This window comes from Nyctibius grandis, chromosome 4, assembly GCF_013368605.1.
Source record: "Nyctibius grandis isolate bNycGra1 chromosome 4, bNycGra1.pri, whole genome shotgun sequence".
NCBI classification, from domain to species: domain Eukaryota; kingdom Metazoa; phylum Chordata; class Aves; order Nyctibiiformes; family Nyctibiidae; genus Nyctibius; species Nyctibius grandis.
This window is the reverse complement of record NC_090661.1, coordinates 30,252,651-30,278,337: the sequence shown is the minus strand read 5'-3', so window position 1 is coordinate 30,278,337 and position 25,687 is coordinate 30,252,651. Positions and strand designations below refer to the sequence as shown.

At 40.9% G+C, this 25,687-nt stretch overlaps 1 pseudogene; it reads left to right on the top strand.

Annotated features, from left to right (window-relative positions):
* The first annotated feature begins 235 nt into the window (after nucleotides 1-235).
* Nucleotides 236-25,687, top strand: part of LOC137662116 (cytosolic phospholipase A2 epsilon-like) — a 37,803-nt pseudogene continuing 12,351 nt past the window's right edge.

Below are 25,687 nucleotides of genomic sequence, written 5' to 3'. Positions count from 1 at the left end.
CTATTATTACACTTCTAGGACCCCCCAGGTGGGAACGATTTGGTCTCTCAGCATGCTCTGCTCAGTCACAAGACCTGCAGATAGGAACGTTCACACCTTACAACAGACAAGTTCTTTGGACAAGTAATGTGGGTGGGAAATTTTCCTGTTTCAGAAATCAAGGAGGCGTGGAGCTCTGACTCAATGTAACAAAACACCTGTTCAGCAACTTCTGACACTCTTCAAGGCTGTAAATATGTTTCAGGAGGCACTGGCAACTGTGGAGTCCAATACTCAGGTGCCATTTGCAGCACCTGCTTTTAATGCAGCACCGATCTCGATGGCATCAACTTCTGCCTTCCCTCAGGTAAGTGGAAAACAGAACAAGCCTGGCAGGAGTCACTGAGTATTTGATTCAGGTTTGTCCCCAGACTATAAACAGGTCAACTCCACTATTACCTGTAGACATAAATCTCCTAGAAAACAATATTGTCCTTCCTCGGCTATTTGCAGCTATGAGGACCTGGAGTCAATATCTTTCCATATAGCACAGAAACAGCTGCCACTTGACTGTCATGTTCATTTTATCTACCATAAACAATGAGGAGGTGTGAACTGCCCATTCCATGTTGCAATTCTACATTGGAGAATTGAAATAAGTAGAAGAATTGATCTTTACTCTCTTTTTCATCCCTTGTTCTCCCTCCCTCAACAGCATTCAAGCAGCAAATCAAGCCCCTTAGAAAATGAAGAAAGAAAATGGATGATGCACTACATAGCTCCGAGCGACATTGATGCTAAGGTACCAACTTCAGCAAAATAAAAATAGGTGGGACTAAACCAATATTTTTTTGAGATGGGTAGAATCTTTTTTTTTTTCCAAATTTGGTTATTAAAGATTCACGTGCTTATTTAGAAATAGGAACATTTCATGGAAGAAAATTTTCTTTAGGTGAAACCTCTGCATTCCATTATTTTTTTTATTTCATTCCTTTATCTATTTACACAAAGTGTGTTATTTTCATGGTTTTATTCCTTAGAGAAATTCCTTAGGGAAAATGTTCTCAATTTATTGTTAAACTGGGATTGACTTTGGCCTTCCTTTAATGCTATCTATCTCTATTGACTTTAATGGAGTTTTAGCCCGGCACGAATGGAGAATGTTGCCAGTGTTGGAAAGTCAGAGCATGGTTGCTGGCGATCCTTTGGGTTTTGGTCATTAACGCCAGTTTCTAGAACACATGCCCTCTGTGATCACTGTGCAACTCACCACAAAAAAAGAACAGCTCTAGCAAGCTTTGCAGGGCCTGTGACAGAGAGATATTTGCATCAAACATGTACCAGCTGTATCAGTGACGATTTTTGTCTCCACTCTTGGTTAGCTTGCAGCTGACTATACTTTGTGGCAAGCTGCCTCAAAGTAAAACCAGGTGGCTCCAAACAAAAAGTTTAACTTACTTTTGGTGATATCTTAAACAGTGTATGATTCAAGTGTCTATAGCTCATAGGAAACCTCTATGTTTAATTTCTTGTTTGTGCAATCAGACTTCCAAACCAATAGAAAACTACAAGCATTGTTTTGCTTATATGTGTCACAACCTTATCAAACTGATCAAGCTGATCTCTTGTTAGGAGCATTCTGGCAGCTCCTACAGATGGAAATTAGTGTACAAAACGGGTGACAAATTATCAGTAGGGTGTGAAACTTGATGTAAATGGCAAAGCAGCATAACCAAAACTGACATGGCATTTAGGTGTTCATAATTTGCTCTGTGTGTATGTGTGCTAAAGCTCAGAGCAAGGGAATGTACTAAAGCAGGAAAAGCAACTATTGGGGAGTGCAATGAGCTGATCTCCGTAATATTTTTTTAATGATTTACTGTATTTATACTGAAGTTGTTTAGAATATCCATGGCTAAAAGCATCCAATATTTCTTTACTGCTAAGGTAGTTAAATGTATATAAAGATTGTTAGAATCCAGCACATGTTTTTGAATGTACGTAAAGTAATACAAAAAAATCCTGTGGCCATAAACCCCTGCATATAGGGGCTGTGACCCTTTCCACAGCTTTAATTTTTTGTTCTTGTCATAATTTCTCCTTATCAAATGAATCTCCGAAAGTTCTGTTTGCTATCCGTAGGTATTTAACAACCAAGACGTTCTTGGACACTCTTCATTTGCCTCCTGGCTTTTGAATATGTCTTCTCTCCTCTGCAATAAAGCCCGGCAGAAAACTGGCATTAAAGGCACAGACTTGTGCAATTTCTGCCTCTTACTGGCATGAGGTTTCCTGGGCAGCTTTCAGTAATTCCCTTGATTTTTGCAAGCCATAGCTTGCCATCTGCAACAGGAGGATAATGATTAGTAGGGAGGTGTTATAAAGGATGACATGCTTATAGCAGATCTTGAGTCCCAGAACAAGTAAAGAGATGCAAAGCTTTCCTTAATGCTAATTCTCAAATATTTGCCCAAGTACTTGCTTCAGTTTGAGAGGACTTTGCATAGCTATGTGATAAACTGAATAGTTACTGCATTGGACTTAGAAAAACATGCACAGGGGCTGTGCATGGAATTCAGCTGTGTTGCCTACCTACAGTGCAAAGCCAAATATGCCCCATTGCTAAATTTTCAGGAAAATGTAACAATCTTGTGAAATCTCCTTCATATTTTAAAATGGTTAGGAGCCACAAAAGAGCATCTCTTTAGATGTTTCAGGGAGTCTTGAGTTCACAGTTTGCCTTCTAGCACCTTACACATGAATACAGGAAAGATGAAACATACTAAAGGAAGATCATAAATAGTTGTGAGTAAGGTAGCCCATAATTAGAGTAAATCTAGAAAATTTATCACTGGATATTATTTGTTAGTGCATTGTCTTATACAGAATAATTAGTTATTTCCAGAAATGAAAAAAATGGTATTTTCCTTGGCATATTATCGCTTAAAAAAATAGTTGTTGGCTCATCATCTGTGAATGCACTGAAAACTTACAGAATCATAGAATCGTCTTGGTTGGAAAGGACCTTTAAGATCAAGTCCAACCATTAACCTAATACTGCCCAGTCCACCACTAAACCATGTCCCTAAGTACCGCATCTACATGTCTTTTAAATACCTCCAGGGATGGTGACTCCACCGCTTCCCTGGGCAGCCTGTTCCAATGTTTGATAACTTCTCAGTGAAGAATTTTTCCTGATATCCAGTCTAAACCTCCCCTGGCACAACTTGAGGCATATGAAGCATTATATAGAGTAATGCAAAGAGCAAGAAACTAGGAAGCATAATCTCAGCTCAAGTTTAGTAGTATTAACATAGGGCAGGGAGGCTCACCAAAGTATTCTGCTGGACATGAAATCAGAAACCAGAGAAGAACTAGGAGAATTTTAATCAGTTTTTGATTTATATAAGTGGTCATTCTTTAACAGTTCGTTGCAAAACTAGAAAAAGGCATGACATTACCAAGGGCCCTGTCACCCCTCCCTCAAAAAAACTATCTGTGATCGAAGTGTGTCATGGAAGGTTACCTTTTGCAGGGGTAACAATGAGCTTTTAGGGAATGCTGCTCAGTCTGACCACCACTCTGTCATTGCAGGGATAAGTTCAGAGGTTCAGGGTACACAGATTTGTCTTTACTAGAGGGGACAGCAAGAGGATTCGCTCACCTGTGTAGTGTAGATTCTTAAATTTTGGTAATACTTTTTGGTAATTCTAGGTATCAGGAATTGCTCCTGGCTTAATATGGAATGCAAATTTTGTGCTGAAAATGGCTCTTTATGATAATTAATCACTCATGGATAGTTGATTACATTACCAGCTCCCTGAACTAACCATTTTTTTAATGTAACACAAATGATAATCATCAGCAGCAACACACTTGCTTTTTTAGTTTATCACTATTGTTCAATGTATTATTGCAATGAAATGATGACTAGAGGGAAAAGACGATTAGTTGCATGACTTCCATTTATCGCACCAGGGACTTCAGCTTCAGTTATAAGAAGACGTTATTTTGCTCTTTGAATTTTCTGGAGTAGTTTTCATGTCTGGCATTTGGCCATCAGAAAAGTATTACATGAAGTATTTTTTCATTAACTGCCCTCTCTAAGGAGGGTAAGTGTCCTTTTAATTTGTCTCAGAGATTTGCTTTGTAGTTAATAGTTCGCTTAATAGTTGGCAGTTCTCTTCAAAGGCTTTGGTGTCTCAAATTGTTATGATGATGATGATCACTGAATATTGTTCCTCCTTTGATGCCCTAAGGAGAGGATGAAAGTGTTTCCTAGAACAGATTGGTTTTTTTTTCTGAAGGACTTTAATGTGGGTGATGTAGCCATCTGAGTGTTATATCGAAAGAAAGCGAGAGGGGTTCAGAGTACAGACTGCTTCTGAGTGCTGTGAAAACCCTTTTCTAACCAGTAAAGCTGTTGAGAATATGGAGATAAAACTAGGAATAACAGACCCAGGGAGAGAGGCTCAGGCTGAGGGAAGCTCAGCCGTGACTTGTCTAGCTGCATATCCTCTGCCACCAAACACACTTACTGAATGCATCTCTCAGGTTCACATCACTACCTCTTTCCTCTGTTGTGAATTCCTTGGGTCTCTTTCCCCATTCTCTCTCTTGTGGTCCTTGTTTCATGGCTGAATGCTGAGTGTGCTCTGGCTGACAGCCTGTATCTTGCTGTCTCACAGGACTCAGATTTCTCAGGCTATACGGTGAGATTTTCTCCTGGTACGCAGTTTCCATGCACAGCTCACTGGCTTTTCTCTTACACAGCTCCTACTCAGAGCTCTCCTCTTGGAGGCAAGAAATAATTCTTGCTTCTCATTCAATCAAATTTGTATTCTGTACCTTATGGCTGATTGAGTACTCTGCCCTATTGTTCCCTTGGCAAGCTCTTCAAATTTAAATAAACTCCCGCTCTGTGCACCAAGCCACCTTCCTGTGACACCAAATATCCCCATCCACTTTCTCACCATGATTCCACATGAAATTTAGTGCTTGAACCCTTGCATAATCTTTGACACTATCTAATCTGTGTAGTATCTTACTGTTCTTCATGGAAACACTGTGTATGTTCTATTGTTTCGGAGGTTTTTTCCTTCCTAGTATAGCCCTCCCATACTCTAAGTCTCTTATCAGTTTGTCTTTATTTGCATGCAAAGTATGAGGCTCTTGTGATGCATTCTACACATAACCTCTAAGCTAGTGTACTGCAGTGTCACTCAGGAACAAGTGCACAACCGGTGCTTGGTGTAAACGTGTCTTCGCAAAATCCATGCTTCTGTTTCTGTCATTCTACTTCTTAAAAAGTCATGGTAGTTCATACACGTCTCTGACAATCTTTAAAAACACAAGTTCCAAAATGCTCGCTGAAGGACTGGTGCCACTAAATAAGGCTAAGAGAGTACCAACACTAAATGTAATTCCTTTAACTCTTTCCTTTATTTCTCCTAAAATATGTCTGCTGAAGTTTTTATGTATTTCTCTAATTTGAGTACTAGTTTTGAGAAAGGTATAGAAACAAATGGACAAACCCAAGGAGTGTTTGTTCTTTAAGAACAAAACAGGTTGAGTTAAGAAGACATAGAGTTACTCCTTGCTGATGAAAAAGAAGTGGTCTAACAATAATAGTTGAAACGATAGTGTGGAGCTGGCTCAGCCCGGATTCTGATAATGCTGAGATCTTAACTTCCGCTGTCTAGCACAAACAGCCCTATAAAATATCCTGTGCCCTACATATGACTTTAAGCAACAGTGATTAATTTCCTATTCAGTTTTGGAATACATCCACCCAGAAGCCAAGATCTTCTACTCCTTGTAGCCTGATAAAGAGAATGCATTTGTTAAGCATTTAATAGTCCTCTTGTTGTTTTGGGTGTGCTGCTTCTGTACCTCACAGCAAAAAGTATTAGCATTTTAACTAATCCAACTTATTGAAACATTCTGATATTATGAATCCTGGTTATAAGCTTGATCTCATGGTCAAAGCTTCATGCTTATTTTAGGCACTGGTTAACTTTCATTTAATATGCCTTTAAATTACCCAGCATTTTCTCAAAAATTCATTCTTGCCATTTCATTGGATAATTACATATCTTGAGAATTACTGCTATTTTTTGCAAATTCCTTTTATGACCTTCATGTCTTTCATCCTCATAGAGATGGAAATGATCTGTGAGGTTAAGCTAAATTTTGTCATGATCAATTCCCCATGGTCCAATGCTTTACACACTCCAGCTGATGTACTGTCTTGTCTCAGTCATTTCTAATACTTCGACCTTTTTAGCAGTCTTTGACTTTTGTCACAGTAGCGGCACCTGTGAATGTGCTTTCTCTTATTTCACTTGAGAGATTCTCCCTGTTATTTTAATTGAAGTTTCTCAGAAAATAGATAACATCTCCTAATTATTTAATCATCTTCCACCAGCACTCCTCCATTTTCACTTCAGATAATCTTTTCAAACTTTTGATCATTAGCTTTCACAACAGTTTCTTACTTTGGCTGCCTTTTGTTGTTGTTTTTTTGTGAGGTGACTTTACTAAGAATTACTGATCTATTTGCCTTCTGCCATTATCTCAAGTCCTCCTTGAGTTCCTTCTGAATATCAGTGACTACCATCAGGCCTCCACATCACTGAAGTGGCCACCTATTTCTTGACCTCAATACTGTGCCTTTAGTATTATTTGGCTGAATATCTTTCTGCAAATCTACAAGTGTCATCATAATTCGTTTGGTCATTTTATAACTTCCACAGACCCTTGCTATTAGAACTGCAAACTAACACTTCCCTATTCCCAAATCTACCTCATTTTAATGATGTAACATTTTGGTTTTATTACTTAGAAGTCCTTAAAAAAATCATTAGTATTCCATAACCTGACTCTCTCAAGGTCACTTTTTAATATCTATGTTATACTATTTATATCTTCTCCTAATATTGGAGATAGCCAATACAGAATCTGCTGAGAACATCTTTGTATGCAGTCAGCCCTTAGGATATGACAGACTTTGAAAGAGCATTTTCTTCCCTGTGCACACCCTCATCCTCTGACATTCATTGCAGTCGCACTGTGTTACCCCAACAATCTAATGAGACCTGTTCCTATTATAATCATACATCAACTTGGGAATTTATTACTCAATATAGTCTGAAATTTCTGAAACTCCTCATTTTTTTCTGCTTCTGTGTCTAAACTGTGATACAGGTAGCCATCCCCAATGCTGATTCACCATTTTCATTCAGTCTCTTGTATATAACTGCAGTGCAACTCTCTTTCCTTTCTATAACTTCAGCTATTTTGACAAATTTTCCACAACCGTTCCCACAGTCAGGGAATACAGACAGCCATCTGTGCTGCAGCCATAGTAAGCTTTGCCCATATTCTGCATCTTTCTGCTGATACCCTAGTTGCTCTACCTGCTGCTGATGGACATGATGGACATGTTCTCTGAAGACGTAAAATCCCTAAAGCATATGTGATTGGCACAACTTTTACAGACCCAGTTGGTCAGGCCTGGCATCTTCAACAAGGAATACGATAGCCTTCTTTGAGATAGATTGCAGTCAAAACCAGGTACTTTGTTACACTACTCCACATCTATCAATCAGATAACCACATTTGGCAAGGAAAACTTCTGTTCCCACAAAGCAAGCTAGGAGTGTTTGTCCAAAGCTGTGTATTTCACTGGTGGCCTGAGACATTCCCTAAGGTGCTAATACTACTCCTTAGACACCTCTCCATCATGAAAATTATTCTTTTAAAAACAAGAGAGAAAACTTAAAAAAATCCCTCTTTTTTTTCAACCAAAATTGGAGTATTTCTGATTCGTGATTCACTGAATTTTGTGTTGTCGTATTGGATGGTGATGATTGCATGTATGATTTAATGTAGCTGGCTAACTGAACTTTCTCAGCTTATTTACCTCCTGTCTCCACTTTCCTACTCATCTTCTCCTTGCACACTTTCTGTTTGTATGCTTAGGTGACTGCAGACTTTAGGGGTTGATGAAGTTTGTGGAGAAAGTGCATTTTGTTGCCTATTGTATTTTTTCTGTGGTGCCAACTGGAAGAGATGGCTTCAGCAGAAACTGGCGTCCTTTCAGTGTTTGGTTGTCGTTACAATAAATACATGTATGCCAAACTTTAAAGCACATCGCCTTTGTTATTTTTTTCAGGACGAAGAAATGTCACCTTATTCCCTGCTCACTGTAAGAGTCATAAAGTTGAGAAATGCTCATCAGGCAGATTTTTGTAAGTACCAGATTTTCTTACTGATATTATACAGTTCCAAAATTACTGGATCAGCCCCTGCTTGTGCTAGCCGCTGCACAAATGCAAAACACAGAGATCATACCAGCTAAGAAATCACAATCAAAGCCAATTTCTGCCAGAATATCTATTTACAATTTCAGAGTTTGTTTGTTTGGTTTTTTTTTATTTAAGAATTCAGCAGCAGGTCAATGCCAGGTAGGGTATTGACTAAATCTTTAAAACTTTCATCAGTCAGCAAAGCACAGACAGGCTGGCTATTTCAGAGATGTGAAAATATCCTAACACCAGTTTTAATACCCAGGTGTTTATATCCCATGTCTATAATAAATATGTAGAATGCAGGGCTGAATTCTTTACACATCAGTCGCTCTTAATTCCTTCCTCTAAAGAGCCCCGCCACATCTCGGAAGTTTGGTGAGGTGTATAATGTACATGTCCTCAGCAGCCACATTGTTATGGATGTTTCTGACTCTTGTCCCCCACTGAAAGATATATAATAGAAATCTTTTGGTGACTGTAGTACATGGTACATTACAGCTTACATGCAAAGTGTTCTGAAAATGTGTGGTATTTGGCCAGCCCTTACCTGGTGCTCCACTTCCACAGAGCTTTTTCTCTGGAGAATTTTCTCCTGCCATTCCTACATGTGTCTCACGAACTTGGCAGGTCAGTAATAACTACAGTTTTGCATATCCTTTTACCATACTGTTCTTCTTCCTTTTGCTGTGCATTCTCTTTCCTTTTTGAGAAATTGTGCTGAAGTTCACTAACACCACAGCCTCTCCACTGCCCAAAATTTCACATAACATGTTACCTCACTCCTCTGTCTTCCCACTTTTTAATATTTTTAGTACAGCTAGAGGATCCATCAAAGTGAAAAGTCATTTACAATTGCTGTTTGCACAGACTAAGAGTCAATTCTTTAGCTATGATACTCCAAAATGTGGTGGTTTCGGTGCAGTTAACAAAGTCGTCAGAAGAAATGGCTGTACATCACAAGTCAAGGACTCTCAGATTGTCTTGATACTGAATACTTGATACTTTATACTTCACTCCCTGAAGTGAAAAATTCAGACAATATCTATGACAGGCACAACTTTTCCAAAGAAATAAGATGAGGCGCCTCATGCTGCCAGTAAACCAGCAGCTCTGGTCCAGATTATTTTGGCCTGGAAACCCTAACAGATTTTGCTTCAGAAGACTGCTTTGGACTAGACTCCTCACTAGCGGACCAGCAGCTCTAAAGGTCCATCTTCCACAAGGCAGCAAGTCATCAGACAGACTTTGAGAAAGGCTAAGGACATGGCAGGATACCTTCTTGTTTTCTACAAGTGAGCACTACTTGACTTCCACTGGATAATTCAGAGTCAGCAACATTTTCACCCCAAACACTACAATTTGTTTTTATTTTCATCTTCTGATGGAACAATATTCTACAAAGAAAATTTCTTACCACCTCTTTATATTTCACTCACTTTGGTGATTCAAGAACATGGATGTCACCACTGTTGATTTTCCGACCAAATGGACAGAAGTGTTCAGTTCACATGTTCTGTAATACTGGGTTGCAGAAGATAGAAGAAATATCATAGGATAGCAAAGAAGGTCAAATTAATTTCTATTCTTTTTCACAGCTATGAAACACCGAACATATGTGCAAGACCTCATCTTCATTCCTTTGAAGTGCTGATTTAATTTCTTTTAGTATCACCTTCGATCTAGAATGGAAACAGAATGACAAGATAAGAACCATGATTCACCAGCTTATGCAAGGGGATTGCACAAAGTAAAATGATGCTGCATTCTCAGAAAATAGGGTTACTGTTACAACCTCGTCCTCCATCTTGGGGACAGTGGGATTTCAGAAGAAGTCTTGCATAATGAGATGCAGACATTTAGAAAATTCCCATTATCACCAAAATGTACATCTCTGGAGTAGGGATCAAGATGTGTGGGCTCAGTTTTTAGCTCTGCCAACAGATTTGTAGAAGTTTAGGTAAATCATCCAAACACTCTGTGCCTCTGTTGCTCTATCTATAAAACATGGATAACAGAATATCTTCTCCCGCATATTTTCTCTCTCTTGTCTATTTAGGTGATGTGCTCATTTTAAAAGGGGTTATCTCTTATTAAGTGTAGAGTGATCCTAATTTAAGATGCGAGGTAAGTCTTAGAAACAGTGAGAAATATCTTCAGATTCTTTTGTTAATTACCAGTGAACAAGACTGGGGGACCAGCAGGTGAAGAAAAGGACATCTTTCTCTTCTTTCTGTCAGTAATTCCCCAGGTACTCTGTGACTTTGGGCCCATTTCTTAGGGATATCATACCATAATGGAGCACTGTAAACCACCATGCCATTGAACAAGGAAGATAAACAAATATCAAACAGCTCTTTGTTGGCTAAACGGCAACCTGCCTGTGCTCTCAAAGAAGCTGGAGTCTCCCAGGAAAAATAGTGTGATACCACATGATTTAAATACTTCAGTACAATGCAAAAAGATACCTTGTAATTTATAAGTTCTTGATTTTGCAGTGATACTGATGTCCTTTTAGCTTAATGTTTTGTTTTTAACATTTGAAACTATTTGAAGTATCAGAAAACTAAAATAGCTACACATGCTAATGTGTGCGGATGAAAACTAGAAAATGATGTTTACCTAGCCTTGTCTCAGCAATATGATCTTTTCCCCTGGAAAATGGATTATAAGCAGCTGACACAGGTGGTATCTGACTGTGAGATATCAGTGGATGGCTAACAATTTTTGTGATAACATATTTCAGATTTTTGTAGATTTTCATCTTCCAAGTATCAATTCCAGGAACAAGCCACTTTTCCAACCAAGTGCAGCAGCTTCTAAGACTTCCTTTTTCTGCCTGCATGCTGGCTTCCCATCTTTCTAAGCATGCACAGTTATCTGCTTGCTTGAGTTTCTGTTCACCACCACTTGGCTAAAACATGCTCCATTTCCCTGATTTTCTCTCAGTTCGTTGCAAGTGCAGTCACACCAGGTCCTTTGGTCATTAGAGTTTTTATATCTTTCCTTGACTGACTTGCCAAATCCTGGCTTCAGAGAACACCACTTTCTATATACTTCCACTGACATTCCTCACTATCATGTGCACCCAACTTAATCCTGGGTGTTTTTCAAACATGTACCTCAAGATCCGTGGGATGTGTGTTTCATTAACCTGTGATGGAGTCCCAGCTTATCCTGAAATCTGATGTTACACCTTTGCCTGTAGACAACACATGCTGGTGGAGCTTGACAATGATTGCATCTGTTTTCACACAAAGAAAAAAATTAAAACAAAAAGGAAGCACCCTGCTCCTTCTCAATGGATCAATTAGCCCTTTTCTTATATCTACAGTCGCTCCACCCCTTTTGCAGACTCCTCTATACTTCAGTAACGTTCATCTCCGACATTTGCTTTATACTTCATACAACTGGTTTCTGTCTTACCTTATCATGCAAATGCTCTTGACAGACCTGAGCCAATTAGTTTTCACTGTATTCTTAACTGACCTTTATGCCAATTTTAAATCATGAGTCACTCTCAAACACACATTTCTGGCACTCCCTTATCTCACTGTGGGCACTAGAGAGGCAGGTGCCCAGATAAGATCACTTACACTCATCTGCTGCACTGCAGGCACTGAGTGTCATCACCAGGCTTCAATGTTCATACGTAGTTAGGGTGGGGAGGTGGTGGACATGCTAGAAAGGAAGCAATTCTGGTGAAGTTTATGGGACTCTTACAGTCTGGCACCTGCTTTGCAGTGGTATTCCCCTCCTCAGTCAGAGACTGCAGGCAGCCTTGGGTAAAAGATTGACATTTTTGGTCATTGGTGTGTTCATTTGCTCCTCCTCAGCTGGAGCTTAGTGCCAGAGGCTTTTACAAAAGCTCATGTTGCCTGACTCTACGAATGGTGTCACTTCTAGAGAATTCCCCACATGTAGGAGGAATATCTGGCCAGGATGAGCTAGTGGAGAAATGGTGTATTAGCTCCTTTCCTCACTGTTAACACCCCTTCCAGTGACTCTGTTTTTCAAAAGGATGAGAAAGGAGCCAGGCGATGGGAGAGGAAGACCATGGTGGCACAGGCCCTCCAACGCTTTCCAGCGGCTCTCCTTAAACAAATGAGTTATTGGATGGCCACACAGATCTGCACCAACCTCCCAGCCTGGTCCACCTTCACCATCATTAGTGTTTACTTGCTGGTTTATGGCAGCCCCTAAAGCCCACAGATGGAGCTGGCCCCCTTGCCCCTGTCCTGTGGACAAACAGACCATCAGTGAGGGGATCTACCTCATCTGGCACTAGGGGAATTTCCCTGAGATGCCATGAGTGGAAGCAGACCTCTCCCAGACCCTTGAGCCATGCCAGTGACACAGACCTGCTGTGGCCCTCCCACTATGATTTAGTACAACGTGAACGAGCGAAACTCTCTCGGACTCCACTGGATCTTGCATAACCCTAAAGACCTGACTAAAGGGGTCTCTGTGACAGGCTGCTCTCTGAAACCATGGCAGCCTATGTGGGTACCAGCTGATACCACATACCAAGAGTGGACCTTTGCTGCTGGAAGAGCATGTTCGGGCTCATTAACGCAGCAGGGGTGAAGAGGATGGGTGTCAGGTCTGGCTTGACATACTCAGTCTCACAGGTGCTGGGTGTTTGCAGCACTGCCTGGACTGCAGAGGTGAATCTGAGCTGTGTGTCCCAGTAAGAAATTACCTGGAGTGAGTTTCAGGCTGACAGGTGATTTCTTCCTAGAGACAGAAACTTCTCTGCTGGGTGTTGTCCTGCCAGTTCAAGAGGCTGTGGGTAGGGGGATCCCTGTGATGCAGCTGTCAGAGATGAGGTAGGACAAGGTGAAATCTTGGGGGGCGTTGAAATGTGACTGTGATTATCAGGTATATTTTCTAACTATAGAAATCAGGTCCATGTGGAAGCTGTCTCACTTGTGGAAGGAAACTTGTTCATCTTAGCTGGGAGGTCAGAACAATCACACCGCTCCCTTTACCCTTCCTTTAGGTTTCAGATCTTCCTTTCATTTTTCATCTTTGGATGAAGGGAGACCTTGCATATTTATAAAAGAGGAGCTCAGAGCCTTTCTCCTCTCCCAGCTTATGAAATTATTTTGTGGAAGCTCTTCTTTTATCTGTTTGGAAGAAATGAGTCAGTTCTGGGGTGATACACCTGGAGTCTTTGCAAATCAGAGTGCTTCTCCAAAGACATCAGGGGTTATTTTTGCTATGGAAAAGAAATGCAAGTAAATTAGGGAGAATGCACCTCGTGCAGGTGATACTCATGGTCCTTCCCCAAAAACGCAAGCAGTGCCCTTGGCACAGGAGGTAGAGGCAACCCAGGGTGTGAAAGCTTTGCTCTGTGGCTCCAGCAGGTACTGCACCGAGTCTGTGCTCCAGGGAGCAAATCCTACTTTGCTGCTCGACTTAAATGGCTGGATAGGTCGGAGGGCTCATTCACACAGGACTCCTCTGTCCATTCCTGGTAAAGGACATCACTGATTAAGCATGGTAGATCTATGAGCCTTTGTTATTTCCACAAGCAAGCTACAGAGAGTAATACTACACTTACAGAGTGTTGCAGCTGGATACTTTAGAGGAGAGAGTTCAGTCAAAATCAGCTCTCAGACAGAGAGCAGTTGGAGGTAACTTCTTATTATTGTTTGCATCATACTGTGCTGGTGAGGGAAAATGCCCCTGGTGACCATGTCTGATGACTGAGAAATAGGAGCGGCTCTCCTCCTCCTTCTAGGTGAACTGTAGTAAACTTGGATTCAAGGGGAACCTGTCTGTGCAGGTAGAGAGGAATTCAGCAGGAGAAAATTATTTCTTCTTTTTGGTGTTATGAAATGCAGTAACAGGATAGATGGGATTTTATACTTTACATTTGTTGTTCTTATGAGACTAGTTTTTCTTATAGGCTTTGGTTTTCAGTGCTATAATTTTCTTCTTACTTGTGATGGAGATGAATGATTTTAGCATGTGATGGTTCAATTCAGGAACATGTCACAGAAATGTACTCTCATAGAGCATCAGACAACTGGCTGCAGTTCTGAACTCAGTTCAGTCCTGAATTTTTAGCCCATCTTTAGCTTGAAGACAGAGATGAGAAATAGTCCCACCAACACACAAATGCAATTGCATCAGAAGAAGTTAAAAATTTGGAAAGGCTATCAGGGTCACTTAGTGCTGACTCCCAAAGAGACTGTGAGTTCAGACATCTCAGCATCCACATGAGATGACATTAAGTCATCAGGGAATGAAGTTACAACACATGCACTAAAGCGAGGGCATGGCATGAAATGAAATTGCTAATGATGCCCAGCAATTGCATTAAAATTAGAGCATAAAGAAAATGCAAATATATTTTTTTTCTATTAGCTCCCAGGTAGCAATGAATAAACTGGAAGATTTTCAGTAGCTCTTTTGCACACTTTTTCAGGGATAAGAGGGAGCAAAAAACCCTGGTTAGTCATTTCAAGCGCTCCCATGTAATGAGAGTATCATAGTTTTCATAGCAGTCAGAAGACATCCAACTATCCTGTTATTTTTTATTTGTCCCACTGTTTGCCTCACTGCTTAGCCTGGCTTCAAGTGAACTGCCACTTCTACAGAAATACATAAGCTCAGTTAGAGACACAGCACAGGGAATAGTTGATACTGTCTGTACAATTCAAGGAAAACATAGAAAATCACAGGAATTTTATGGGAAACAATGACCTCTCCCCATCAGTATGGACTGTAGATGAATTGTGGCAAACAACATATGGCATAGTTCCCTTTCTCCACAGGAAGAGGATGTGCTTTGTCCTAATGGTTTCACCTCACCTCATCTTCAAGGTCAAATTTGCACTCAGTAGTTACTAACAATTATATGTAATTTGTCTGTGACCAACTAGCTTTGATACTGCAAAATTACACAGAGCAGCTGAGGTGTGAAGGCAGCTCTGGAGATCACCTAGCTCAGCCCCCTGCTCAAAGCAGTCAGCTACAGCAGGTTGCTTAGAGCCATGTCCAGTCAGGTTTTGAACATCTCCAAAGAGAGACCTCGCAACCTCTCTGGGCAACCTGTGCCAGTGTTTGTCCACTCTCATGGTAAAAAAAAAGCTTTTTCTTATGTTGAAATGGGATTTCCTGTAATTTGGTTTGTGTTCATTGCATCTTACTTTTCACTGGGCACCACTGAGAAGAGTCTGACTCTGTCTTCTTTATTTCCCTCTTCCTGCCCCAAATCAGGTATTTATATACATCGATAAGACCCGCCGAGCCTTCTCTGCTCCAGGCTGAAGAGTCCCAGCTCTCTCAGCCTCTCCCCATATGGCAGACGCTCCAATCTGCCCATCTTCTTTGTGGACTTTTGCTAGACTCACTCCAGTATGTCCTTACCTTTCTCATACTGGGGAACCCAGAAGTGTGACCTTGCCAGTGCTGAGTAAAGAGGAAGGGTCACCCACCACCTGCTGGCAACACTCCTCCTAATGCAGCTCTGGAGGCTGTTGGCCTCGTTTGCCACAAGTGCACATTGCTGGCTCATGTTCAACCTGTGTCCACCAAAATGCACAGGTCCTTCTCTGCAGAGCTGCTTTCTAGCCGGTCAGCCCCTAGGCTGTCCTGGTGCACGGTGTTATTCCTCCTCATGTGTAGGACTTTGCAGTTCCCTTGCTGAAGCTTACATTGGCGGTCTAGAGAGTTTGAAGCCACGTTTCATTCTCGGCTTTTGTACAGCCTTCCTATGTGCTCTTGAGAAACTCTGTAGATCAGAGCCAGCAACACCACTTATCAGGATGAGTACGTCACAGCTCAGCAGGTTGTCAGACAGCACAGTGAGGGGAGATGTTTCAGTTATCAGACAGATCGGTAATCACAGCCCTCTCACACATTGTAGATTGGATCTTACACTGGTAATTGCCAAAGTCAAAGTATTATCGTGTCACTGCAATTATGTAAATGTCTGAGACACTGAAATGTTGCCTGTGGAAATAATTTCAAAGACAGAAAGGCAACCTACATCTTTTATGAGGGAGAACTCCTGGCAGAGTCAATAAATTCCTTCAGATTCAGTGTGAAGAGTTAGCTGGGAATCTCTCTCCACAACAGGCATTGTCCTCTGGGATTGTCGCAGTCACAGGGCCTCTGGATTTCAGGCAACACCTTATATTTAGGCAGAATATCCCAAAGCAATGTATCTGATATCCTGAGCACCAGGACAAACTCTCTTTTAACCTTGAGGAACTGACTCAAGACCTGTGCCATGCTTACAGATAGTAAGTGTCTCTCTGCTCATGAGGTAGTTATTTCTATTGACTGCCATGGGACCCGACTTCTCCCCTTCTCCTCTTTTCTCACCAAGGCCTGTGTTTACACAACAGGATGGATCAGCCCTTCCATTTGCCTCTGGAAAAGTTTGTGTCCGAGGTCTGGTGTTTGCTTGGTTCGTGATGTACAGGAGATGATCCCTTATAGTAAGTGCAAGCTCACTCCCTTATCCACAAGATCCAAATCCTTTCTGCCACTTCATTTTTCCTGGGAAGAGAGTAGTGGAGTAGGAAATAGCTTCCAGATCTTTCAGGCATCAGCAAACACTAGGAAAAGACTCCATCTACCTATTGACCTCTTGAAGAAGCAATTATACTGCTGGTAGGCCTCTCCCACAGAATCACAGAATCACAGAATCAATCAGGTTGGAAGAGACCTCTGGGATCATCGAGTCCAACCATTGCCCTGACACCACCACGTCAACTAGACCATGGCACTAAGTGCCATGTCCAGTCTTTTCTTAAACACATCCAGTGGCGGTGACACCACCACCTCCCTGGGCAGGTCCCTATCTACCCCACCTAAGGACACAAGGTCTAGGTAGCTGGAATAATTAATTTTCCATTGTGAAGGGTTAATAACCAGGTATGCCAGACATTTATTATCTGAATCAGACTCAAACCTGATTCTTTCAAGATTTCTCACAAAGCTAAAGTGCCACAGAGACAATTTATGCCCAATCTCTCAGGGTCTGAGGCTCGCTCTTTGCTGCATCGCTCGCAGTTTCTCCTCCTGCCAAATTTGCAGAGAGCTGAAATAATGTTGATAAGGGGCAATATAAGACTCCTGGCTATTCGTGTTGCTCTGTCCACTGGCTAGGACTGTATTTTTATTAAATGTGTAGGATTGTGCATAGTTATTTGAATACACTGCTTATTAAAATAGCGTTGTGATGAACAACAAATTCATTTTATCCAGCTGTGTGATTTCTGTCTTCCTAGTTTGGCCGATGTATATCAGAAAGAACCAGTCATCTCTTATCCATGTTCAAGCTACAGAGCAATTCAATGCCTCCACTTCCTGTGTTCTGTTTCCACTGCCAGATATTTTGTGCCTATGTTTCTATAGTAAGCCAATCTGATTGCTACGTGAGCCTCTGGTTGCCAACTGCTTCAGATGAAAAATTCCGCACCAAAACCATCAAAAACTGCAGAAATCCCGTGTGGAATGAAACTTTCTACTTCCGGATACAAAGACAAGTCAAGGTACGCAAACCAAAAACTCTCCTCTTCATCTCTTCTCTATGTTCTCTCGGTTTAGCCCAAAGCAGGATGTCATGTCTTCTAATACCTTTCTGATTTTACTTAAAATTCTGCTAGCGAGCTGGAGCAAAACAATTTTGGCTTTTACTGGAATCCGCTTCTCTCCTAACAGACAGTTATTATTTATATATTAGTAATGTGAGCCTGACCTCTTGGAGAAGGCTGATGGGACCAATGACAGAGTGACACCACAGAGAAACTATGAAATGAAAATATGAAGAAACATGATAACAGAAAAACACATCTTTCCCTGAGAGGACATGAAATAATGGCATATCAATGCCAGGAAGCTGCTAAATTCTAGTATGATTAAGATCCTTACTCAGTTTGCTGATGATAATTACACTAAACTCAAACACCTATGAACAGGTGGCTGAAAGTGGAAAGCTCAAGGACATAGAAAGGTGGTTATTGATATGAAGTGACCTCTACTGCCCCTGTTGATAAGGGGCAATATAGGACTTCTGGCCATCCATATTCCTTCCTAAAAAATTGCATTTTTGGTGAGAGCTACTTAAAAGCATAAAATGTGACCCAAGAGAAATCTCACTTCAGCCTTAATTGATGAGACTAGAACCTGTTTCTTATAAAGGATATTACACTGCCTTTCTTACTCTTGCTTGTGACACTTTGTCATCAATACTTTTCTATTTCTTCTCTGTAAAGCAGACACTTACTGAAAATGGGAGAGCTGCAGAATGTCACACTTCTTGAATACATGCTAACGAATTGGACATTTTTCATTTATTTTCCCAGAATATTCTGGAAATTACTGTTTCTGATGATGACATCATTCATGATGATGACCATGCAATTGTGCTTTTGATGTAGCTAAATCCCCCTTGGGAAAGAGTGTTTATGGCACTCCCACTAAATCCACAGGTAAGAGCTCGGTCAGACATTTAGTACGTCTTGAAATCCATTCTCTCCCCTCTGATTAAAGAGGTGTCCTGTCTCTTCTGTCTTTTACTACCAGAAACCAGCTTGGTGGTAAAATGTAACAAAATTTATTAAAATCTTGGAAATTGCACACCAGTGACAAAACAGACGGCCTTCTCAAATTCCTGTCAGTTTCCTCTGGCACAGCTTACGGCCAAATTCCTAAGCCCCAGAGTAGATGCAATTTTAGGGAAGCTTTACAGTTTTACTAATGTGACAGAAAATGACAGAGTTTATCTAATCCTCACAAAGATTATAAAAAGAAAACCAGTACAAGGACAGGGAAATGGCCTGTTTCCACAATATTTTATTAAACACTAAGTCTTAGCATATCGTGTTCAGCACATGGAAGCTGACAGGGAAGAAAGTGTGAAAAATAAAGGTTTACTAGGAAGACTTGTAAGCACCAAACACCCTTTGTTCTGCTAGTACAATTGAGATCTTATTTTCCTTGGGGAAGAAAAAGCTGCTTCTGTCCTCTAATGCTGACAATAGCGAGCACAAAACAGAATATAGGATAGCATAAAGGAAAGTGTCCTTGCAAAAATGAATGTCACTTTGCAAACCTCTGCACATGCCAATTGAGACTGCTTCATTTTTTTTTTCCTTTCATTTTCAGAGGAGGGAAGAGCTGGAAGTTGAGTTTGTATTGGAGAGCATGTGAGTAAAACCCCATTATTACTGGAGCAGCAGCTTGGACTGGTGCATCAGTGCAGGGAAACCTTCAGTACACCCAGTATCATCTTAATAGCCAGATTCACCCTTTTCCAAACTTAAGGTGTGAATCAGCAAATCATTGTACGAAAGGAAAATGCCATGATGTAGAGAATGAGTTCAGAATTTTTAATTCTGTGACTTTCTCGTAAAATTTATATGTTACTTACATAGTTCAGAGTTGGTTTTCTGGCACTGGTAAATCCCACTGCAGTAAGTCTACAGATGTTCTAGAGAGGATTCTCTCAGCAGCTCATGGCTGAGGAGAATGTTGCAACCCAAACTGTGACATACCTGTGCTATTATTAAGGCTGTTACAAGCACTTTCCAGGTGCTTCATTGCAACTGAATAACTTCTGCTATGTAGTTAAGTGGCATCTTATGAAAAGGGAATGTACCTCTACAAACAATAGGAAGGAGCAAATAAAAAAAACGTAAGATATAAAAATGTGTCCTGTTCAGGACAGTATCCAGATTATATTGTTTATAAAATGCATATTACTTGTTCTTGTTTTCTAGCCGGGGTCCTCCTGAAACAATCATCACAAATGGGGCAATAGTGGTAAAATATTATTTGCTTTGTTCTCTTGTGTTCTTTCCCACATCATTCCTTATCTTAGCTGACTCTGATGGCAGTGAGGGAAACATTGCAAGTCTTCTTTCTTTAGTGATACTCCTTTTCTCTTAGGAGCTTTATCTTTGATGAGGCCAGCATGATCTTAGAGGAGCCTTCAGACTGCTATAATTTTCCCTTGTTTTGGCTGTATCTATTGAAAATTACAATGTGTTTAGCACAGCACCATCTTCCCACGTGAAGATAAAGTTAGTTCTCATTTTCACTGGGTCTGGCAGAAGTCTCCAACACAGTTGGCCCCCACTTTCAAGCAGTGACCCTTCCTACAACGACCCTTCCAACATTTGCCAGCACTGGTGGTGAGATGGCTGAATGAGTAATCTAATTCTCTGTCCCCGTCATGTCTATTCTAGTGTCGTGAAGTAGCCTGCTTGGAAGTTCATTTGGACAGCAGGATGAAAAAGAAGCATTTTTCAGGTAAGCTTATTAATTCTTTAACTGAATATTAGTGTTTTTAACCTCTCTAACAAAACACCTAGAAATTGCATCACCAAAATACTAAGGCTTTAACTGACCACATCTAAGGAGATTTGTAAAAGCTTTGCAGTAAGGAACGCAGGTGTAGGTTCAGGGTTCTGACTTCATGGGGAGCATTGTGCCAGACTAGTAACATCAGATGCTTGTGCAGAAGGTATCCAAACACCAAGCTGAGATCCTGAAAACCTCTGCTGTAGTACTGCTAAACCTTGAAGAACCTTACTTTCTTAGGTGCAATAGTCCATGGCCTTAACATTCCTCAGGATCTCTGAGAGTTTGACTTCAGCATATGCACAGAAACACCTCATTTTTTGCAGAGGTTAGCTGCTCAGCAGCTGGCTCCCACCTGACCCTGATCAAGATCCAGAATCTAGAAGTTCCTCTGCCCACATACCCTGAGGGGCTGAATCTGGTAGGCAATCTCAGAGCACGTGTAACACACACCAGCAGGATTAGCTGATCTGTTCATATAAATAGAGTCATCTGCTGCAGAGTCAGATCTTATTTTAGGAGACTAAGAACTTCTGTTCCTCATTATTTGGCCTGGGATAAGGTTGATTTACAATGAAAAGTACCTGGTTGCATTCACTGTGTCATGATGCAACTGCAATAGAAATGCAGCAGTCTAAAATTCAGTGCCATTCACATCACACTCCCATCTGGCTTCTAATTCAGCCCAATATAGGTACAACCTCCTGTAATGTTTGGGTCTTGGATCATTTTCAGAAGACAACTTTCCGAATACAAAGGAAGAGGAGAAGGGGTTTGGTCAAAATTACTTTTTGTTTCTTTTTTCCCTTTCTCTCTTTTTTGCAATCAGAAGTAACTTTTTGTGTGCCTTTTTATCTCATTGTTTTAGAGAATGAGCTAACACTTGCAGTGAGAGGATCCTTTGAAGAAACCCAGAGAGTTTCAGTGGGCTGTGACTCCCGTTCCCATCTCTCAGATTCCACTTTCTTCCACTATGCCAAATACAAGCAACCCTCCCTGGATGTTGTACTCACAAAGAAGAGGAGGCTTCCCACCTTTGTACGTTATCCCAGAACACGTAGACAACACAGACAGTCCTATGATCTGACCTTTACATGTCAGTAGGCAGCAAGAGGAGATCATTTCTGTCTTAACCAAAAAGCACTCCGTGCTCCTTTTCAGTGTGCTTGCGTGTCATGTGGAGCAAGAAGCAGCAGAGGCATCCCCCTGACTTTCCCTCTGAAATTGCTCCCTTCTGAGCAGGAAGTAGTCGGCGAGGTAAGTGTCCACTGGCCATGGGGAATCCTTTGCAAGCTTTTAAAAATTGTTGCTGATTCCCAAGAAGCAGAAACCGAAGATCACCTCTCTTTATACAGAGCCAGTTGTTTTCTAACCTCCCTCAAACCTAGGGTGATGCATAATGAAGTAAATTATTTGGAGCAAAATTAAATGGGAAATCCAGGGGAGAGGGAGGAAGAAGAAAAATGTCTAAGCTGTTGCTTATGTTCCTTCTATTGTCCATGTCCTTAGTGAGGCTGGAGGTCATTGAGTGCCACCGGGACAGAGGGGTGAGGCTGCAGCCTGGCATACTGCCACAGGAGGCAAACCCATGCCACGCTTATGGGGTGCTCAGCCTCTTTGTCTTCCCCCTGTATCTCACATTGTTGTGTGAGAGACTTTAGTTTCAAGACCCATGTTTAATGGTGGACCCTTCCAAGCAGGTGAAGTGTAGCACTGCAGCTCTTCTGCTATTTATTTGTGTAGCTAAGTAGTACCAGTGCAAGCTACACCTGAGTTTCACAACAGAGAGAAGATGCAGACTATAATGATAATACCAAAGTCTTAGTTTATTAAATCGGTGCACATCTCTGGGTACTAATGAAACATTGAGAGGAGCGTCTGTCTCTCAATCTCAGTTACTGAAGTTCAGAGCTTTATAGATGTAATGATGCCCCAAAAGAGATGTGTCTCATGCTGAGTGGGGGAAAAGGACTGTTTTAAACAAAATACCAATATTCAAAATTTTACCTTTTTAATTTTCAGCACAGAAAATTTGATTTGCACTTGAAGGTGAAAAAATGGTAAGATATCTTATTTATCTTCCTTCTGTGTTTTTCGCTTCAGTTCTTTGAATTTAGATAATTGTCAATCAAGTTCCAATCCCTCTGTTACTGCCTGCATCCTGAATGCTGGCTCATCCTCATTTCAGACTATAAAATAAAATGGACTCAGTACACAATACAGAGATTTTCAGTGGCCATGAGTTTATGTAATGGGGCTATACAGTGAGTTAAGAAAAGGTTTTATAAAGAAGATGCCAATTTTCTATTGATATTTTGCTGCAATCAAAATTATGTGCTAAGGGCCACGTAGACACTCTTTGATACCTCTACAAATTATTGTCAAGTGCAGATTTTCAATAAAAGCAGCATTTCAAAGCTAATTGAAAGAACCATTTCTGTTTCCTGACGTCAGAGAAAAAAAAATAAAAGACGAAAGCCAGAGTGCCTAGTCACTCTAGGATATGAAAAAATTCAGATAATAAATGTACCTGCATTTATTTATTAATGTCTACTCAAAGAGATAAATGCAAATTAACTCAATCAAATGATTGCTTATTTCAAAACCAAGGAAGCACATTGTGTATTTTGAGATATGGTTAAGGCCTTAGTAAAATTTATAAGATTAATATGTTACTATATGTAGGAAGTTCTCTTCCCTTACAAAAGCAGGTGCATCTTCTATCATGCTGTTTATTTTCAGTAAATATGCTATGAGATAGACATACAGTTTACAGCTGTCATTTAAAAAATTCTTCCTTACCACAACTAAGACAGACTTTCACAGCAGCTTCCAAACTGCAACTGTAGTGCTTATAAATATCCATAAATGACTATGTACACCCACATGCAAAAAACCATCTGAACACAAAGGTTCACAACTTCAGTCCACGATTCGCAGGTGTCAGTGGAAGTTTGTGTAACTTTTGAAGGTGCGTTCAAAAGCCACCTTTAAAACACTGCCCTCTGCAGGCTTTTGGCTTTATGTCTGAAAGGGAACAACTTGTAGCTATATTTAATTTCAGGCATCTTCAGCAAGAGGAAAATAAAGAAACCCTCTCAGTCCACAGGAAGACATATTGTTATTCTCCAGGAACAAACTGAAACATTCACCTCTTCCTGTTTTGCTTTATATAGACCTGATGGTGAAGAAATGTCTATTTATGAAGTAGAAGCAATTAAAATCCTGAATTAGGCTATAAACATGATGTGAGATACCTGATCCTCTGTTCCAGCCAGGAGGACCTAGATGTACGCCTGGGGTTTGACCTGTGTGTCCAGGAACAGGATTTCATCCGCAAGAGGAAGAAGGTGGTTGCAGCCGCTCTGAAGGACATTCTCCAGCTGGAGGAGGACTTGCAGGACAATGAAGTATCTGAGACATAATTACTCTCTGCTTTCTCCACAGCTGAGTGTCAAAATGTAGCATTTGTGTTCAATTCCCATTTTCCTAGAAACAGTGTAAAGTTTCATGTGCAAGCTATGGCTGACTTCTTTATTCTAGGGAAGAAATGAGTACTCTCTTAGGGAACATTAATAAAAACCTCTATCCCTGTTTCTTACAGGATCTAGCTTTGCGTTGAGTAGCAGTCTGCACAATAACACAGAGAAGGGCTAGGTGCTCTCAGGACTAAAGCCAAAGTTTCTTTTAGGCCTCACAGCCACCTTGGCCAGATCTAAACCAATGATTCAGCACTTCTTTCCCTCATGGTTCAAACTGGACTTTATTTTGTTGTGCCTTTTGTGCTGGCATTTAGGCACTCATTGTGTGAGCCCAGCACGCTGCCACTCTGACTTCATCGTCTGCTGCAGCTAGAGTGTGCACTTGCTTGGCAAATGGGAATGATAACAGAGGGTCCAAGGTAGAGAAAAAACAGGGTTTTGTTTTTTTAATTATACTCTCATGACTGCAGTGTGAAGCCTGAACTCAGATACAGAGATAACAAATTTTCCTTGTTTTGCCCTAAACTGAGCTCAGCAGGTTTTCCTCACAGCTGGACCTTTCATACACAAGACCTTGCCTTTAAATGCCAGCACTAAGCCATGGGCCATTTCATTCCCCTCAGGTGTAGAGGCACCCATACTTCCCTGCAGATCAATCTCCCTAGAGTCTCCTGATGATTTGCACGAGAGATGAATTCACCCCAGTGCATGGTAGCTATCTTTACTGTTAATGGAGACAATTCATATTTACGGATTAATCCTTCTTCTAAGACTACCAGACCCTGGATTTCTGTATCATAACAGCAAGAAGCAATTGTAGCTCACTTGCATACCTAGTATTGTGTGTACATATGTGGTAGGTGGAGTGAGTATGGTTTCTCTTTCCCTCCAGCAACTGTAAAAGGGGATGGTGTCACCAGCCTCTGGTCTCAGGGGATCTGAACAGGTCTGTGCTCTTAAACCCATCAGCCCTGATACATCCAGTATGACCTGTGAAATAATTATACAGTAGTAGAAATCAGCTTTAGCAAACTTCAGTAACACAAAGGTAATTATTACTCACATGGAAACTGTGAGACAGCACCTATGTTTTCTGGTCTATTGCATCTGATAAAAATCTGGTTCAGAAGGCAGGAGGTACCGTTCCCTCTGTTTTTTTGCTGGTCTGTGTTTTTGGTTTTGCAATAGAGCACTGAAAATGTGATGTTTGAGATTACGGATTTCATGTCCTAATGCACAGCTGCTTGGCAGAGGAAACATGAAGCATTTCTTACTCCTTCTATGCCCCATTATTAATTCATGTTTTTCTTCTCCTTGAGGACTGGTGGCATGAAGCATCTTTATTACTTTATCAGTGCTGTAAATTTCTCTTTTCTCATCAATAATGCCTCTTTGCCTTCTCAGACCATGTCACTAAACACGTGTATTTGGGGATTGAACAGGTACCTGTGGTGGCAATCATGACAACGGGTGGTGGAACTAGAGCTCTGACAGCCATGTATGCTCACCTTCTCAGTGTGCAGGAACTGAATGTCTTGGACTGTGTCTCATACATCACTGGTTTATCTGGCACAACATGGTAAGACCAAG